The following is a 21,504-nucleotide window of genomic DNA, read 5'->3' on the forward strand; positions in this document are numbered from 1 at the left end:
GTAGCAATCTGTAACTAACACAAACTTATGGAACTCTAAAAATCCTACCAAAATAGGACGTCCTGGAAAATTTGTTTATTGATCAGCATCAAAAAGAATAAACGCAAAAGCACGTTTCTGTGATTTATTGAATTCTTTCTCGTGAGCGCAAAGTTTCTGTTTTTCAGCAGAATCAAATCAACTATCATCATAGGTTATCCTATAGGTTCTACTTGGCACAAACACTAATTAAAACATAAACACACATCTAAACATAAGGTAGATGCAAAATTTATTAATAAACAGGAACAAAAACAAAAAACATAAAGAAAATTGGGTTGCCTTCCAACTAGCGCTATCGTTTAACGCCCCTAGCTAGGCATAAAAGCGAAGATAGATCTAAGTAGTGCCATCTTTGGCACTTGATTCATAGGTAGCTCGCATGATAGATTCATAAGGTAATTTGACTTTCTTTCTTGGAAAGTGCTCCATGCCTTTCTTTAATGGAAATTGGAATCTAATGTTCCCTTCCTTCGTATCAATAATCGCACCAATTGTTCTAAGGAATGGTCTACCAAGAATAATAGGGCAAGAAAGATTGCAATCTATATCAAGAACGATAAAATCTACGGGCACCAAATTTCTATTTGTAACAATTAGAACATCATTGATCCTTCCCATTGGCTTTTTAATGGTGGAATCCGCAAGGTGCAAATTTAAAGAGCAATCATCAAGATCATGGAAACCTAGAATATCACATAAAGTTTTCGGAATCGTGGAAGCACTAGCATCCAAATCACACAAAGCAAAACACTCATGATCTTTAATTTTAACCTTTATAGTAGGTTCCCACTCATCATTAAGTTTTCTAGGTATAGAAACTTCCAAATTAAGTTTTTCATCAAAAGATTGCATCAAGGCATCAACGATATGTTTGGTAAAAGCTTTATTTTGACTATAAGCATGAGGAGAATTAACAACGGATTGCAACAAGGAAATACAACTTTCTAAAGAACAATTATGATAATCAAATTCCTTGAAATCCGAGATAGTGGGTTCAATACTATTTAAAGTCATGACCTCTCCAATCCCACTTTTACCAAATTTAGCATCAAGATCTAAAAACTCTGAATTATTGGGACGCCTTCTAAATAAAGTTGACTCATATCCAGTCCCATTATTATCAAGATTCATATTGCAAAACAAAGATCTAATAGGAGACACATCAATAACTTTAAGATCTTCATCATTATTTTCATGGAAACTAGAAGAACACGCCTTTACAAAGCAATCTTTCTTAGCACGCAATCTAGCAGTTCTTTCCTTGCACTCATCAATGGAAATTCTCATGGCTTTGAGAGACTCATTGATATCATGATTAGGAGGAGTAGATCTAATTCTAAGAGAATCAACATCAAGCGAAAGTCTATCAATGTTTCTAGCCAAATCATCAACTTTGAGCAATTTTTCTTCAAGCAAAGCATTAAAATTCTTTTGAGAAATCATAAATTCTTTCACACTATTCTCAAAATCAGAGGGCATCTTATTAAAATTACCATAAGAATTATTGTAGGAATTTCCATAATTATCAGAGGAATTACTAGGGAACGTTCTAGAATTAAAGTTTCCTCTATAAGCATTGTTTCCAAAACTATTCCTACCAACAAAATTCACATCCATAGATTCATTATTATTCTCAATCAAAGTAGACAAGGGCATATCATTGGGATCAAGAGGAGTATTTTTAGTAGCAAACAACTTCGTAAGTTCATCCATCTTTCCACTCAAAACATTGATTTCTTCTATAGCATGCACTTTTTTACTAGAAGATCTTTCGGTGTGCCATTGAGAATAATTAGCCATAATATTAAAGAAGTTTTGTAGCATCTCCTAACGTGATTTCCATAACGTGCCTCCCACGACCGAATCTAAAAGATTTCTAGAAGCAAAGTTCAAACCGGCATAAAAAATTGTATGGTCATCCATAAATTCAAACCATGAGTAGGGCAATTGCGAATCATCAATTTCATTCTTTCCCAAGATTGGGCAACATGCTCATGATCAAGTTGTTTAAAATTCATAATATAGTTCCTAAGAGTGATAATCTTAGCGGGAGGAAAATATTTAGAGATAAAAGCATCTTTGCACTTGTTCCAAGAATCAATACTATTTTTAGGAAAAGACGAAAACCAAACTTTAGCATGATCTCTAAGTGAAAACAGAAATAACTTCAATTTAACAATATCATTATCCATATCTATGTTCTTTTGCATATCACACAAATCAAGAAAGTTGTTTACATGAGTAGCGGCATCTTCACTAGGAAGGCCGGCGAATTGATCTTTAATAACAAGATTCAGCAAAGCAGTATTGATTTCACAAGAGTCAACATCATTAAGAGGAGCAATCGGAGTACTAAGGAAATCATTACTATTGGTATTGGAGAAATCACACAATTTGGTATTATCTTGCGCCATGGCAACAAGTAATCCAACACACAAGCAAACAGAAAAAGGCAAGCAAAAAAGAGAGAGAGATTGGGAAACAGAGGGTAAATAAAACGGCATGGATGAAGTGGGGGAGAGGAAAACGAGAGGCAAATGGCAAATGATGTAAATGCGAGGGAGATGAGTTTGCGATGGGTACTTGGTATGTCTTGACTTGAGCGAAGACCTCCCCGGCAACGGCGCTAGAAATCCTTCTTGCTACGTCTTGAGCTTGCGTTGGATTTCCTTGAAGAGGAAAGGGTGGTGCAGCACAGTAGCGTAAGTATTTCCCTCAGTTTTTGAGAACCAAGGTATCAATCCAGTAGGAGGCTCCTCACAAGTCCCACGAACCTACACAAACAAACAAAGAACTCGCAACCAACGCGATAAAGGGGTTGTCAATCCTTTCACGGCCACTTGCGAAAGTGAGATCTGATAGAGATAGTATGATAAGATAAATATATTTTTGGTATTTTATAATATAGATGCAAAAAGTAAAGATGCAAATAAAAGTAGATTGAAAGCTTATATGATAAAAGATAGACCCGGGGGCCATAGGTTTCACTAGTGGCTTCTCTCTAGATAGCATAAGTATTACGGTGAGTGAACAAATTACTGTCAAGCAATTGATAGAAAAGCGAATAATTATGAGATTATCTAGGCATGATCATGTATATAGGCATCACGTCCGTGACAAGTAGATCGAAACGATTCTGCATCTACTACTATTACTCCACACATCGACCGCTATCCAACATGCATCTAGAGTATTAAGTTCATAAGAACAGAGTAACGCATTAAGAAAGATGACATGATGTAGAGGGATAAACTCAAGCAATATGATATAAACCCCATCTTTTTATCCTCGATGGCAACAATACAATACGTGCCTTGCAACCCTTTCTGTCACTGGGTAAGGACACCGCAAGATTGAACCCAAAGCTAAGCACTTCTCCCATGGCAAGAAAGATCAATCTAGTAGGCACAAACCAAACTGATAATTCGAAGAGACTTGCAAAGATAACTCAATCATACATAAAAGAATTCAGAGAAGATTCAAATATTTCTCATAGATAAACTTGATCATAAACCCACAATTCATCTGATCTCGACAAACACACCGCAAAAAGAGTTTACATCGAATAGATCTCCACAAGAGAGGGGGAGAACATTGTATTGAGATCCAAAAAGAGAGAAGAAGCCATCTAGCTAATAACTATGGACCCGAAGGTCTGTGGTAAACTACTCACAACTCATCGAAGAGGCTATGGTGTTGATGTAGAAGCCCTCCATGGTGGATTCCCCCTTCGGCGGAACGCCGGCGACGTCTCCAAGATGGGATCTCGCGGATACAAAAGATTACGGTGGCGGAAATATTTCTTTGGTGGCTCCATGGATGTTTTCGGGGTACATAGGTATATATAGGAGGAAGAAGTACGTTGGTGGCCGCTCGAGGGGCCCAGGAGACAGGGGCGCGCCCAGGAGGGGTGGGCGCGCCCTCCTATCTCCTGGCCACCTCGATTGCTTCTTGACTTGCACTCCAAGTCCTTTGGATCACGTTCGTTCCATAAATCACGCTCCCAAAGGTTTCATTCCATTTGGACTCCGTTTGATATTCCTTTTCTTCGAAATACTGAAATAGGCAAAAAACAGCAATACGGGTCGGGCCTCCGGTTAGTAGGTTAGTCCCAAAAATGATATAAATGTGTAAAATAAAGCCCATAAACATCCAAAAGGGGTAATATAATAGCATGGAACAATCAAAAATTATAGATACGTTGGAGACATATCAATGAGCTGCTTGGTTCAAAGAGTGACCACAATGCTTAAAAACAACCTTCCCAATAAGCGATGAAACATCCACGCATTCCGCAAAGATGACTGTCGCAGCGTCCCACCATATGGTCTGTCCCAAACAGTATTCGATCACCGTTGTCGAGTCTGATTCGACATCCACTCAAGGAAACCCAAGAGAATATGCAAACGCAAGGCCATCCCTCATAGCTAAAGCCTCAGATGTTACCACATCTGCTGCATGAGTTAAAAATTTACATTGGGCTGCCAATAAATACCTTTGTCATCTCAAATTACTACTGTTGTTGCCCCAGCGCGCTCATTTTCCTAAAAGGCTGCATCCACATTAACTTCCACAAATTTAGGACTGGGTTTCAACCATCTATGTACATGATTTTCACGGGCTTTCTAGTTAGCTTCATTGAAGTTGTTTCCGATCGCTAGTACTGACATAGGCCATCTTGAGGGTAATGGAGGTGGTCCATTGTGCGTTAGCTCATGCCGGATCCACCAGAGATATGATAACCCACAAGTATATGGGATCACAACAGTTTTTGAGGATAGAGTATTCAACCCAAATTTCTAGATTCGACACAAGGGGAGCCAAATAATATTTGCAATATTAGCAGCTAAGTTGTGAATTCAACCACACCTGGAGATTAATTCTCTGCAGCAAAGTGATAAGTAGCAAAGTGATATGATAGTTTTGAAAGTAGTAGCTGCAACAACAGTAATGGTAACAGTGATAGCAGTGATTTTGTAGCAGTAACGATACCAGCAGCAACGGTAGTAACTTAGCAAGAACAATATAAGGTAAATTCGTAGGCATTAGATCGGTGATTCCTGGGATGATATTCATCATGAGACAATCATAACCTAGGGCGATACGACACTAGCTCTAGTTCATAAATATAATGTAGGCATGTATTCCGTAAATAGTCATACGTGCTTATGGAAAGAACTTGCATGACATCTTTTGTCCTACCCTCCCGTGGTAGCGGGGTCCTATTGGAAACTAAGGGATATTAAGGCCTCCTTTTAATAGAGAACCGGAACAAAACATTAACACACGGTGAATACATGAAACCCTCAAACTACGGTCATCATCGGGAGTGGTCCCGACTATTGTCACTCCGAGGTTGCCAGATAATAACATGTAGTAGGTGACTATAACTTGCAAGATCGGATCTAGAGCATGCATATAATGGTGATAACGTAAACGGTTCAGATCTGAAATCATGGCACCCGGGCCAAAGTGACAAGCATTAAGCATGGCAAAGTCATAGCAACATCAATCTTAGAACATAGTGGATACTAGGGATCAGGCCCTAACAAAAACTAACTCAATTACATGATGAATCTCATCCAACTCATCACCGACCAGCGAGCCTATGAAGGAATTACTCACTCTCGGTGGGGAGCATCATGGAATTGGCGATGAAGAAGGGTTGGTGATGATGAAAATCGAAGATCACCCTCTTCGGAGGCCCAAACGGACTCCAGATATGGCCTCCCGATGAAGAACAGGAGACGACGGCAGCTCCGTCTCGTGAAACGCGATATTTCTTTCTCCATGAGTTTTTTCTGGAAAAATAGGATTTTATAGCGTTGGTTTCAGGGTTTGTGGGGCCACCAGGTGGGGACAACCCACCTGGGCGCGCCTGGAGGGTTGGCGCGCCTTGGTGGGTTGTGCCCACCCAGGTGCCCCCTTCGGTGGTTCTTGGCTCTAGAAATTCTATTTTATTGTATAAAAATCCTCGCAAAGTTTCGTTCCATTCCGAGAACTTTTATTTCTGCACAAAAACAACACCATGGTAGTTCTGCTGAAAACAGCGTCAGTCGAGGTTAGTTTCATTCAAATTATGCAAATTAGAGTCCAAAACAAGAGGAAAAGTAGATAAGACGGGGACGTATCAACTCCCCCAAGCTTAAACCTTTGCTTGTCCTCAAGCAATTCAGTTGATAAACTGAAAGTGAAAAAAGAAAAACTTTTACGAACTCTTTTTCTCTTGTTTCATAAATAAGCTTAAACACCACCCAGATTTTCAGCAAAGATTATAACTAACCATGTTGACAATAACTCTTAAAAATTATATTAACTCATATCAATGGCATAATCAACTAGCGGGCAATAATAAGATATCTCAAACACAAAAAACAACATGTTGTCAAAATAACCATGATACAATATGAAAATAGTGGTATCTCGCTAGCCCTTTCTGAGACAGCAAAACATAAATGCAGAGCACCCCCAAAGTTCAATTAGTGACTAAACATTGTAATTCATGGTAGAGAAGATCCAGTCATGATGCACCCAACATTAAGCTATACACAATGCATCAGCATGACAACAGTGCTCTCAAGTTTTGGCGCTTATTTGAGAAGGTGATGACACAACATAAAAGTAAATAGATAGTCCCTTCGCAGAGGGAAGCAGTGGTTTGCTGCTAGAGCACAAGTTTTTAAAACAGAGTTAAATGAAATTTTGAGACATGCACCCTTCATGTTTACTTGGCGACCATCAGTTATTAATATCTTCCATTCTAAACAAATTAGTAGTGGTTCCCAAGCGGTACAGTAAAGGTTTTTGCTCCATAGGAGTTTTTGTTTGATTATTGATGAATTGTTTTTGCAGTTGGGACTGGGAATCCCAATTACCGCTCTTTTCTCGTGCAATAGTGAGTGAATAAACACCCAACCTGAGAGTAAGCCGCTTATCATGGAAGATGCCAACTACCTCTTATCGCTCTATGGACAATCTAGGCACACAAAAGGATATTTGTTTGAAGTTTTTAGAGGTGGCACATGCAAATTTACTTACGACGGCAGGGTAATACCGCATATAGGTAGGTATGGCGGACTCATCTGGAATAACTTAGGTTTTAGGTTTCTGATGTACAAGCAGAATTCCCACTTAGTACAGGCGAAGGCTAGCAATAGGTTGAGAAGCGGCCAGCTAGAGAGCAACAACGGTCATGAACATATATTATGCATAACATTGGATACTAGCATGAGTAGGATATGAACACCATGAACATAAATATCATAGAGGCTATGTTGGTTTTCATTCAACTACATGCATGAACATGTGCCAAGTCAAGCCACTCGAACATTCAGAGGAGGATACCATAACATCATACTACATCACAATCATTTTAACGCAATGTTGACATCCAAGATAATCATTATCCACTCCTAGCTACTTATGCATGGCATGAGAAACTATAATATCTAATTTTCATTAGAAACATGTTTGATCATAATAAGCTGAATCATGGATCCTAGGTTAAACATATTTACAAAAATAGAACAAGTCGAGTTCATACCCGTTTCTCTCTGCCACGGCCAGTTCATCGAATATCGTCATTATTGCCTTTCACCTGCACGACCGAACGATTTGAAAATAATAATAGTGCAAGAGTGCCATGGACTAAGCTGGAATGTGCAAACATTTTATTCAAAAGGAGAGAACAAGGTAATATGGGCTCTTCGTCAAATCAACAATAATGCAAATGAGAGCCACTCAACATTTTCATTGTGGTCTTATCCTCGGTATGACTCAATATAAGGAAAGAAATTCAGAGAAACACACTGAAATATTTTTGGAGTTTTTTTTTCATAAACAAGCAAATTAAAAGAGAAAATCAAAAATGAGAAAAACTATTTACATGGGAAAGCTCCCAACAAGTAAAAGAAGAATAAGGAAATCTTTTTGGGTTTTCTTTTTAGTGCTACAACAATATAAACTAGGAAGAAAAATCAAAAATAAGCAAGAAACATCTTTTTGGATTTTCTCTAAGTTTTTCAAACACACAAGAAAGCGAGAAAATAAATCTAACATGGATGATACAATGAAAATGTGTGAACACCGACAACTGGAATGAAATGTGTGAACATGAATGTAATGTCGGTGGAAATACGTACTCCCCCAAGCTTAGGCTTTTGGCCTAACTTGGTAATCAGTCAGTAGCCTGTGTAATGGTCGGAGTGGTAGATCACGGAGGCTCTTGATAACCCACAAGTATAGGGGATCAGAATAGTTTTCGAGGGTAGAGTATTCAACCTAAATTTATTGATTCGACACAAGGGGAGCCAAAGAATATTCTCAAGTATTAGCAGCTGAGTTGTCAATTCAACTACACTTGAAAGACTTAATATTTGCAGCAAAGTGTTTAGTAGCAAAGTAGTATGGAAGTAGCGGTAACGGTAGCAAAAGTAACAGTAGCAGTTTTGTAGTAATCGTAACAGTGGCAACGGAGAAGTAACTTAGCAAAGATCAATATGTAAAAAGCTCGTAGGCAATGGATCAATGATGGATAATTATGTCAGATGCAATTCATCATGCAATAGTTATAACATACGGTGACACAGAACTAGCTCCAGTTCAATGTAATGTAGGCATGTATTCCAAATAGTCATAAGTGCTTATGGAAAAGAACTTGCATGACATATTTTGTCCTACCCTCCCGTGGCAGCGGGGTCCTATTTGAAACTAAGGGATATTAAGGCCTCCTTTTAATAGAGTACCAAACCAAAGCATTAGCACTTAGTGAATACATGAACTCCTCAAACTACGGTCATCACCGGGAAGTGTCCCGGCTATTGTCACTCCGGGGTTTGCCGGATCATAACATGTAGTAGGTGACTATTGACTTGCAAGATAGGATCAAGAACTCACATATATTCATGAAAACATAATAGGTTCAGATCTAAAATCTCGGCACTCGGGCCCTAGTAACAAGCATTAAGCATGGCAAAGTCATAGCAACATCAATCTTACAACATAATGGATACTAGGGATCAAACCCTAACAAAACTAACTCGATTACATGGTAAATCTCATCCAACCCATCACCGTCCAGCAATCCTACGATGGGATTACTCACGCACGGCGGTGAGCATCATGAAATTGGTGATGGAGGATGGTTGATGATGACGATGGCGATGGATTCCCCTCTCCGGAGCCCCGAACGAACTCCAGATCAGCCCTCCCGAGGAAGATTAGGGCTTGGTGACGGCTCTGTATCATAGAATGTGATGAATCCTTCTCTCTAAAAATTTTCTCCCCGAACGTGAATATATAGAGTTGGAGTTGAGGTCGGTGGAGGTCGAGGGAGCCCACGAGGCAGGGGGCGCGCCCCGGGGGGTGGGCGGGCCCTGCATCCTCGTGGACAGGGTGTGGGCCCCCTTATGTTGATTCTTTCTCCAATATTATTTGTTAATTCCAAAACATGACTCCATGGAGTTTTAGGTCATTCCAAGAACTTTTATTCCTGCACGTAAATAACACCATGGCAATTCTGCTGAAAACAGCGGCAGTCCGGGTTAGTTCCATTCAAATCATGCAAGTTAGAGTCCAAAACAAGGGCAAAAGTGTTTTGAAAAGTAGATACATTGGAGACATATCAGCTCTCAGTGCAGATGCATCAGCCTGCCGTGCAGCCACAACTGCTGCGTTATGAGCTTGGGCCTCGCTCTCAAGAATATAATATCTTCCCCTGTTATGAACATTAATGAAAGTAGGTGCAGGAAAATATGTGTCTACCACGGAGACCTTGTTAAATGTCAAATTATAAGTGAAATTATGCGGATCACCTCTCAGGATCTTATGACTTTTCATAGCATCAAAGTCTAGGTACTGCGTGGATAAAATAGGATCATGGGGCAAAGGTGAAACACCCAACCCTCTTGCTAAGTGTGTGGCATAAATTCCACCATAAAAATATCCACTACCAGCGTTGTGGTGTAACCTAGGTGCAACAATTGCTCCAAGATTATAACTTCTATCACCGTTGAGAGCGGTGTGTATGAGGCTCAGATCAGGAGCACAAAGTGTACTACAATCTTGTTTTCCTACAATACATTTTCCATTAAATAATGTGAAGTACTGAATTGCAGGAAATGAATGCTCTTTATTCTACCTTGCGTCACTCCCCTAGTTTCAGCATAGCAAAGACTACTCAAAAATATTTCAAACTCAGACGTCGGTGGTTCATCGAGCGAACCCCGGAATGGGATTTTGCAAAGGTGAGTGGACCTTTCTAAAGATATGGTAAATGGATTTTCATACAGTTTAAATGACACCCTAGACTCATGAGGAAGAAATTTAAATCCTTTAACGAATGATTCAGTGAGGATGAGATGTTGGTCGCACTTATCTGAAATGTAGGGACCGAGATCAACATTGTGAACATATTGATCAAATTCCTCCTTAATGCCCACACTCATCATATAATCGTTGCATGGCCATAGCATGTTTTGGTGGTGGCACTTTGAATGGAACTTTCACTTGGTTCAACATAAGACCGACAAACGACGTTGCTACTTGAAGATGCCTCCGAGGATCTCCTCCTTGAAGAACTCCTTCCAAAAAGTTTCATCATATTCGCGTACAATTTTCTGAATTTTTTTGGTCACAACAAATTCGTCAATTCCCCGGAATCATTCACTATCATAGTCAGTCTCACCTTGGTCGAGTACTTGGCCACATGCATGAGTAGGCCTCTTGCCGGGATGTCCCATTAAAAAGGCAGGTCCCATATTTGAAATACAAAAATAAGATCAGATAGCGCGAAACTTCATAAGAATGATAGGAAGTACTCACAGGGATGTATAGAGGCCATAGCAAGCATTCAAACTACTTAGCACTCTGAGAATTTGACATGCAAGCGCATCTATAGCAGCACCAAGAGTAGCTAATTATTCAAAATATAAACCACTAAAACAAAAACTAATTGGACTCATGGAGGAGTTACATACCAAGCAACAAATCCCCGAAACAGTTTCGGAAACGGAGCTTCGAGCAAAGAGATCGAAATTCACGGTTTCGGGAGGAAGAACACGAGAGAGAGAGAGAGAGAGAGAGAGAGCAATGGTGATTTTTTCTGGAGGAATGTGGTGATGTGAGAAGAAGAAGTAAGCGAGGGGGGCCCACGGGGGGACCACAACCCACTAGGGCACGCCTGGGGGTCCTGGCGCGCCCAGGCGGGTTGTGCCCACCTAGTGCACCTCCCTCTGATGTTATTTGCAACAGAAGTTCAGAAATATTCAGAAACAATTGTATTAAATTTTCAGAGCATTCTAAGAACTTTTATTTTTGGGTCATTATTGCATGGAAAACTCAAAAAACAGAAAGAGCATGGCATTTTATTTTATTTAACTAATAAAAACAGAAAACAAAAGGTATGGACAGAAGGTAGTGCTCACTAAATTCATCAACTTCATACCTCTCAAAAATGATCCATTAATAAGGTTGATCAACTCTTATTAACAACCACTTTCGATTAATATGAAATCGAAGAACTTTCGTAAATCACTAAGTTACCTCAACGGGGATATGAGTGTCCCCAACAACAAGCATTTCATATTTCTTGTTAACAGTAGGTAGAGGTAGTTGAAAACTTCCAATGGTGATTGTCGGAGATTTTTCAATAACATTAATAACATTCACTTGGAATTGTTTCTTCAGAAAGTGCACCGTATGCTCACTACCATTGATATGAAAAGTTACCTTGCTTTTATTGCAATCAATAATAGCCCCTGTAGTATTCAAGAAGGATCTACCAAGGATAATCGACATGTTGTCATCCCCGGGCATCTCAAGTATAACAAAGTCAGTCAAAATAGTAACATTAGCAACAACAACAGGCACGTCCTCACAAATACAGCTAGGTATGGCAGTTGATTTGTCAGCCATTTGCAAATATATTTCAGTAGGTGTGAGTTTATTCAAATCAAGTCTTTTATATAAAGAAAAAGGAATAACACTAACACCAGCTCCCAAATCACATAAAATAGTTTTCACATAGTTTCTTTTAATGGAGCAAGGTATAGTTGGTATTCCCGGATCTCCAAGTTTCTTAGGTACTCCATCTTTAAAAGTATAATTAGCAAGCATAGTGGAGATTTCAGCTTCCTGTATTTTTCCCTTATTGGTGACGATGTCTTTCATGTACTTTGCATAAGGAGGCATTTTTAAGATATCAGTCAAGCGAGTGCGCAAAAAGACTGGCCTAATCATTTCAGCAAAGCGTTCAAATTCTTCATCATCTTTCTTTTTAGTTGACTTAGGTGGAAATGGAATAGGCTTTTGAACCCATGGTTCTCTTTCCTTTCCATGTTTTCTAGCAACAAAGTCTCTTTTATCATACATTTTTGTCTTGGGTTGTGGATTATCAAGATCGATAGCTGGTTCTATCTCAACATCATTATCTGGTTCTTTGTTATTTGTTTGAGTGTCTTCATGAACCTCATCATTATCTTTTTCATTATTAGAAGGTAAGTGTTCATTACCAGATTGAGTTTCAGCATCAGAGATAGAAATTTCATTATCATTATCAGGATGTTTCTCTATTTCAGGTTCACTGGAGGCACACAAAGTCCTATCGTATTTCTTCTTCTTTTACTTTTTAGAAGAACTAGGTGCATCAGTGTTAATTATTTGGGAGTCTTGTTCAACTCTCTTTGGGTGTCCCTCGGGATAAAGTGGTTCCTGAGTCATTTTACCTCCTCTAGTTGCTACTCTAATAGCAAAGTCGCTTATATTATTGTTCATTTCATCAAGTAACTCTCTTTGAGATTTAGCAACTTGTTCTAATTGAGTTTGAACCATAGAGGCATGCTTTCCTACACCTCTAACATCATTTGAGATTCTAAATAAGAAGTCATAAGCGAGCAATCATATCAGTGTTGTGTTTCAATTGTTTCATAACATTTGCATTGAAGTGATCTTGCTTTCTAATGTAATTATCAAACTCATAAAGGCATTGACTAGGATGTTTATTTCGAGGATCATCACTATCGTTGAACTTCACTAAAGATTTTACCTCTACCACCTTAGGTGGTGGTGGTGCTTCAAGCCCATGTATTTCTTCAATAGGTGGTAAATTTTTAATATCCTTGACTTTAATACCTTCTTCCTTCATAGATTTCTTTGCCTCTTGCATATCTTCAGGACTGAGATACAAGATATCACTCTTCTTCGGAGTGGGTTTAATAGGTGTTTCAGGACGAGTCCAATCATCATAATTTTTCAATATGTTATTAAATAATTCTTCAGCTTGCCCAATAGGTCGCTCCCTGGAAACACAACCAGCACAACTATCTAGGAAATCCCTAGAAGCATCGGTTAGTCCATTATAGAACATATCAAGTATTTCATTTTTTGTAAGAGGATGATCAGGCAAAGCATTAAGCAATTGGAGAAGCCTCCCCCAAGCTTGTGGGAGACTCTCTTCTTCAATTTTCACAAAGTTAAATATTTCCTACAAGGAAGCTTGTTTCTTATGAGCAGGGAAATATTTTTCAGAGAAGTAATAAATCATATCCTGGGGACTATGCACACAACCAGGAGATAGAGTATTGTACCAAGCTTTAGCATCACCCTATAATGAGAACGAAAATAATTTGAGGATATAGTAATAGCGAATCTTCTCATCATGAGCAAAAAGGGTGGCTATATCATTCAATTTAGTAAGATGTGCCACAACAGTTTCAGTTTCATAACCATGGAAAGGATCAGATTCAACCAAAGTAATTAACTCTGGGTCGACAAAGAATTCGTAATCCTTATCATCAATAAAGATAGGTGAAGTAGAAAACTTAGGATCACATTTCATTTTATCATTCAGAGTCTTTCTTTATACTCCCTCTGTTCCTTTATCTAAGGTGCATTTTTTCCAGCTCGGTGACCAAGGCAACAATTTTTGGAGCATCTGGGACAATACTACCCCTGGTATTAGTTTAGCGTTGGAAATCAATTAGGTGAGCCTCCACTGATTTGGCCCCTGCATGCAGATATGCTGCCGGCCTTGCATGGCACATGCAATCCCCGTATCCCAAGAAACCAGGGATGCAAATAACTGTGTTGCCTCCTATACAAAAATGAGATCGCGCGGCTAACAGAAAAAGGGAGGGAAGTCACTTGGCGCCAACACAATGAAGATTTTAAAATATGTTTTCGTGTACAAAATGAGACAACTCCCCCTAGTTTTCTTCATTTCCCCCTTCTTCCAGTAGTGGCCAATAGAAAAAATGGTTGATCTAGACTTGCATCCAGCACCTAATTGGGATTTAGTTGAGGAGAACGAAGACATGGCCTATGATCTTGGATACGACTATGACTGGCTAGCTTCCGATGACTCCGACGATGGTATGTTCTTGTGCAATCTCACCTTTAGCGGGATAATTTTTTCATTCCGGGCTCCATGTAGAAGTTGACGATCAGGCGGACCTCGTTGAACACACATGAGCTGCTTCTGTGGAGCACGAGCGACTTGACGTACGCACGCCGGCGGAACATGCGGGGCGCGGCAAACGCGCTGGCGGGTGCGGATGCAGGCATGGCCAAGGCGCAGGTGGGCGCACACGCGGGCACGGCCAACGCTCCGGCGGGCGCAGACGCGGGCATAGCCACGGCCAACGCGCCGGCGGGCGCGGACGCGCATGAGGCCAACATGCAGACGGACCCGGCCACACAGTGGATGCAACACAGTCTTCATAGGTATGTACTGTATGTATTCCATACTCCTTGAACCAGATCATGTACTCCGGGGTAGTACTTGACACGTTGTGCCACCATCTCTGCTCAGGTCGATCACCGAGGCGCTGGTGGACGAGGCCACGCAGAGGATGGAATACAGTGCAAGCCGCTGGTGAATCCAGCGGAGAAGTGGTAGCCGGTGTCCTTTTGCATGATTCTTTCGCTCAGAAGTAGGAAGACCTTCTGTCCGGGGGCGATCCGGCTTGGTACCACCAGGGCCTATCTCTTCGACGGCGAACATATTCTTATAGATTCTCGTGCGCGCCGTACCGGTGAAGTATTCATCCAGGGAACGGTTGTCATGTTCCCCTGCCATCTCGTGAATATTTCCACCGGTGACGAAGGAGTTGATGCGGTAGGTTCTATGTCCGCACACGACTCAGGCCATGGAGAAGATGATGCTGGTGGATGCGATGGCTCGGAAGTGGATGAAGCTGCCAGTATGCACGCGGGCCTCGGACGTGCTCGTGGTGCACATGATGTCGTGCTTAAACGCGTGCGTGCGGTGCTACTTGCTAGTCCTATCGTCAGGCGTGGCCGTGGAGGTGACGATAATGTTGTCGGGGACGCCAATGATGCTCGACGTGGTCGTCGATGCTTGGGCTTGGCTGGTGGCAGCAGAATGGCAAGGCGGCGGTACCGAAGTTGTTCCATCTTTGCTAAATGGCAGCATCAATGATGCAATCAACCCTATCGACGTTAACCAAGGTGATTGTACAGAAAGTGTTCCATCTTCAGTAAATGGCAGTGGCAATGATGCAACCAACCCCGCCGACAACGTTAACCCATGCATCCGCGTGGAGTTAAACAAAGGTGTTGTTCCAGAGAGTGACCCTGGAGTACAAGCTGAAGTAGCTGACACCGGCAGCAACAACGGTTAGTCTTCTCCATGAGTTATTTAAGTTAGTCCTTGTCTGATGTCATTGTGAGTAATCTGTTGTACTAAATTCATGTTAATTTCTAGAGAATGTTAGTTAATTTTAGCTGAAAGTAATTCACTTCTTGTTCTGAATATTCTGTAGGCTCAAATGCTAATCAATAAAAGAAGCGAAGATGGTACCCAGACCATCAAAAGCAAGAAATTTATGCCATGCTATTAGAGCGGACAAATCAAGGCGTACTAAACCAAGGGGTGGTTGACGAGGTGGCAGAGCTTTGTCAAATTAATTACCGGACTGTTCAAAACATATGGTCTAGAGGCAAGAAAGTCGGTGGTATTCATGGAGTAGCAAACAAAAGGGTGAAAACTTGTGGCCACAAGAAGATACCGTTTGATTCAGATGCCATAAAAAAGTTTGAATTGAGCAAAAGAACTATGCTCAAAGATCTTGCTAATGAGCTTCAAATGGCGAAGACAACTTTATGGAGAAGGTTGAAGGAGGGCAGACTGAAGCGCCATACAAGTTCAATTAAATCCACTTTGACTGATGACAACAAGGTAGGTCAGATTCGGTTTTGTTTATCCATGTTGGATGAGCTAAGTGTGCGTGAAGAACCCACATTTAGAGGCATGTACAATGTCATTCATATTGATGAGAAGTGGTTCTACCGCACTAAAGGTACTCAGAACTACTACTTGGCACCTGATGAAGAAGAACCCTATCGCGGCACACACAGCAAGGGATTTATCGAGGAAGTGATGTTCTTGGCAACAGTAGCAAGGCCTCGTTATGATGATCATGGTGTCATGACATTTGATGGCAAGATTGGAACTTAGCCGTTCACATATCAGGACTTTGCAAAGAGGTGTAGCCCTTACCGAGAGAGGGGGGGAGAGGTAACCAAGGTTTTGCCGTCGGTGACAAAGGATGTCAGTAGAGATTATATGGTGAACAAGCTTCTACCTGCCATCAAGGCTTTGTGGCCGACTTCAGAACGCAGGCGCATATTACACATTCAGCAAGATAATGCAAAGACCCATATTTCTGTGAATGACAGTGTGTTCTGTGCAACGGCACAGGCGGATGGATGGGATATTAGGCTTACATGTCAGCCACCGAACTCACCTGATTTGAACATTCTTGACTTAGGGTTCTTTGCGGCACTTCACGCACTTTTTCAGAAGATGTCCCCTGGTAAAATTGTTGATATTGTTGCAAAGGTGCAAAAAGCATATGACACGTACCCGACTGAGAGAAGCAACCGTATTTTTCTTACCCTTCAGTCATGCATGTGCGAGGTACTGAAGCAGAAAGGAGGTAACCGGTACAAGGTCCTGCACATGAGGAAGTCATTTCTGGCGGCACTTGAAATGCTTCCGGACGTACTACCCTGCGATGTTGATGTTGTAATTGCTGCTATTGAAGCCCTTCCAGATGCTTGATGTACTTCTTGTGGCTTGTTATCACTAATAATCTTAGCGAATTCGTTATTTATACAGTCATGAATTTAAACATACTCGTACTATACTTGTAGCCTTATTCATAATCTCAGCGAACTCGTTCTTTGTTTTCTGATGCTTATTACTCCATGCCATCAAGTAATCTTAAAAGAACTTGTTCTTCTTTTTTTGGTGATTTTTATTACTCCATGACTTCGACTTATCTATTGCTTTGAGAGTAGAATGTTGCAAGTAATAGTAACCAACAAAATGAGCTTCATTCATGCCATTATTAAAGTATGATGTCACTTAACAAACTCATGCAATACAAAAAATACTTTGGGCACATTGAAAGTTTATGAAATCACACTAAATATTTAGTGCTAAGCAGAGAGTAGTTGCGTCACTAATTATGTGATCATTTCTTCATCATCTATGGAGCATACGATGTCATCAAGGACTAGTATGAAATCCCTATATGATTCCATTCCTGGGGGTACCGAGTCTGGCATTGAATCTGGGATATAAAATTGTTCCACATGCACTTCACTTGCTCTGGCAGCTTGTAATGTTTCAAACTCTGAATAGATGGTCTCAGCATCGCTATCCATGTCATCATTCTTGATGGCCTTGTCATTTACCGCGTTGCTCTTATCGTTCTCCTCGCCATATTGGTGCTCCCCTTGATCGACGCCTCCAGTTGTTGCGCTAAAAGTTAGAACAAGGCATGTCATACTACATGGACAGATATGATGGATAAGAGCAAACGTATAAGTAGGACTAACCAAAAATCGGTGACGTTATCTGACATGATGGATATTCCGTACATACGGCAAAGGTTAGTGCGCCGAGCATTGCTTGACATGGCATGCTTGAAGAGGCCGATGCAGCGTACGGTTCGGACACCGCGCAGTTCACGACCTCGTTGATGGTGGCGATTCCCGCCTTGGAAGAAGTTATAGACTGGATGCCGAGCACCATGTGTGCGCAATAACCCGGCTTGTTGGACATTGCCGTTGTCGGCCGTGTCCGCATCATGCACAATCTGGTCGGCGAGCTTCACGTCGGACAATAGAGACAACAAGTCCTCGGCGAGAAACCGGTCGTGGTCTTGCACCTCACTAAACAGGCCCAAGGACTCGTCCATTTCTTCCACCTAACTGAACAGTTCCATAGCGGGATCATCCTCTTGGCTAAAAACATGCAGCAACAAGTTGAACCTATCTTCCTCTAGAGTGAATGGATCCATGGTGGAAGAGAAAGGGTGTCCATTGAGAAGTTTTGTTCGTGTGATGTTTTCTGTTCTCAGGAGAAGGCATAGATCAGGTAGAGAAAGATGTTCTCTATGCTCTCAAGGAGGAAACACTAAAATAATGGGATTGCATGGGACGGGAGGATATACATTTTCCTAATTAATGATGGGTCCCTTTTTTCCCAACAAACGCATCAAGTGCTTGGCTTGATTTTCACGTCAGGAGGATAGCTACCATGTATGTGGCAGTGGAGGGGTAAAAGAGGGATTAAGTGAGATAACAACAAATACACCTTACACTGTGAAATTTTTGTAAAAAAAATGCACATTAGATAAAGGAACGGAGGGAGTACTTGCATAATAATTTGTCTAGATCATCTATATCCTTACAAGCAAGAATATCTCTAGTTGCCTCCTCACCTATAACATAACCTTCTGGTACTTTTTGCATTTCATATCTAGGAGGGCTAGTTCTAGTAGGTGTTTCAAGATTTTCAGTTTCAAGCTCATCATCAATTTCAACAATATCGTGTTGTCTTACTCTAGCAATTTGTTCATCAACAAATTCACCTAGTTGCACATCATCATCAAGCAAGGTACTAGCATCATCATGAGTAGCTTTCATATTAGAAGTAGCATCATTAACTTGCGACATATAAGAATTAATAGCATGTGGCGGTGTTGCAAGTTTACTTATAACAGAAGGTGAATCTAAAGCGGAGCTGGATGGTAGTTACTAACCTCCTCTCGTCTTAGAGGGGAAAATCTTAGTCTTAGCATCCTTCGGATTCTTCATAGTGATAATATGATAATAATCCCAAGTGACTCAACAAATATAGTATGATCCCCGGCAACGGCGCCCGAAAAAGGTCTTGATAACCCACAAGTATATGGGATCGCAACAGCTTTCGAGGGTAGAGTATTCAACCCAAATTTATAGATTCGACACATGGGGAGCCAAAGAATATTTGCAAGTATTAGCAGCTGAGTTGTAAATTCAACCACACCTGGAGATTAATTATCTGCAGCAAAGTGATCAGTAGCAAAGTGATATGATAGTTTTGATAATAGTAGCAGCAGCAACAGTAACGGTAACAGTGATAGCAGTGATTTTGTAGCAATAACGATAGCAGCAGCAATAGTAGTAACTTAGCAAGACCAATATAAGGTAAATTCATAGGTATTGGATCGGTGATGCGTTGGATGATATTCATCATGAGACAGTCATAACCTAGGGCGATACGGCACTAGCTCCAGTTCATAAATATAATGTAGGCATGTATTCCGTAAATAGTCATACGTGCTTATGGAAAGAACTTGCATGACATCTTTTGTCCTACCCTCCCGTGGTAGCGGGGTCCTATTGGAAACTGAGGGATATTAAGGCTTTCTTTTAATAGAGAACCAGAACAAAGCATTAACACACAGTGAATACATGAACTCCTCAAACTACGGTCATCACCGGAAGTGGTCCCGACTATTGTCACTCCGGGGTTGCCGGATCATAACACATAGTAGGTGACTATAATTTGCAAGATCGGATCTAGAACATGCATATAATGGTGATAACATAAACGGTTTAGATCTGAAATCATGGCCCCCGGGCCCAAAGTGACAAGCATTAAGCATGGCAAAGTCAAAGCAACATCAATCTTAGAACATAGTGGATACTAGGGATCATGCCCTAACAAAACTAACTCGATTACATGATGAATCTCATCCAACTCCTAACCGACCGGTGAGCCTACGAAGGAATTACTTACTCTCGGTAGGGAGCATCATGGAATTGGCAATGGAGAAGGGTTGGTGATGACGAAGATTGAAGATCCCCCTCTCCGGAGCCCCAAACGGACTCCAGATCTGGTGTCCCAATGAAGAACAAGAGATGGCGGCGGCTCCGGTTCATGAAACGCGATAATTCTCTCTCCCTGATTTTTTTCTAGAAAAATAGGATTTTATAGCGTTCATTTTAGAGTCTACGGGGCCACCAGATGGGGACAACCCACCTGGGCGTGCGTGGAGGAGGTGGCACGCCCTGGTGGGTTGTGCCCACCCACGTGCCCCCTCCGGTGGTTCTTGGCTCCAGAAATTCTCTTTTGTTGTATAAAAAATCCTCGCAAAGTTTCGTTCCATTCCGAGAACTTTTATTTCTGCACAAAAACAACACCATGGTAGTTCTACTGAAAAACAACGTCAGTCCGGCTTAGTTTCATTCAAATCATGCAAATTAGAGTCCAAAACAAGAGGAAAAGCGTTAGAAAAGGTAGACACGATGGATACGTATCAACATACCATCCCCCCACAGCTATTACTTGTTTGATATCTAAGCTCGGCTTCAAGGGGACTGAGCGATCAGTCATCAAAAGTAAATTTTCCAGGATCACCGAAACCGACCAGTCCGCCTCCATGGTCTCTTCAACAATCTCTAATATTCCCAGATTTCTTCATAACTCCATTGCATGTGAACACCCAAGCAGAAGATTTTTAATATCCTCGGCCGCACCATGGCAAATTGGGCATCCGCCATCAGTCCCAACATGTCGATTCACAAGTATCGATTTTAAAGGGATTATTCCATGCAATGACCACCGGCAAAATACAACAAGTTTATGTGGAATTCTAAGTTTCCAAATCCGCCATCAGCAATGCCCTTCCTGGTTCTAGACGGAACACGGGAAGAGGCAGTGGTGGCTCTGGCAGTAGTGGGAATGCATGAAGTGACCAGACCTCAAACGGTCAAGTCTCTGTGCATCAGTGTCATCCCTGGATCGGTAATGCTGACACGCACAGTACTCGAGGAATTATAAAAGAGTTCAATCACACTTATTACATCGAGTCCTCATAAAGAGTATGATTACACAAAAATATCATGGCTGGAGGCCATCTAAACTAAATAACTGCGGAAGCTTCAAAGCTAAATGAGTCCATCAACTCCATCGGCATAGCTGAGTGCAAAACAACGACATATCACACCTTATTTATCGTCTGAGTAGTCTGCAACATGAGACGTTGCAGCCGTGTAGGTCAGCACATTGAATATGCTGGCAGAGTTACACTATAAAGCAATGAAATGCAAGAACTATATCTACATACAATATTTGGCTGATGGAGGCTATAAGTTCATGATTTTGCA

Source organism: Triticum aestivum, chromosome 5B (genome assembly GCF_018294505.1).
Source record: "Triticum aestivum cultivar Chinese Spring chromosome 5B, IWGSC CS RefSeq v2.1, whole genome shotgun sequence".
NCBI classification, from domain to species: Eukaryota; Viridiplantae; Streptophyta; class Magnoliopsida; order Poales; family Poaceae; genus Triticum; species Triticum aestivum.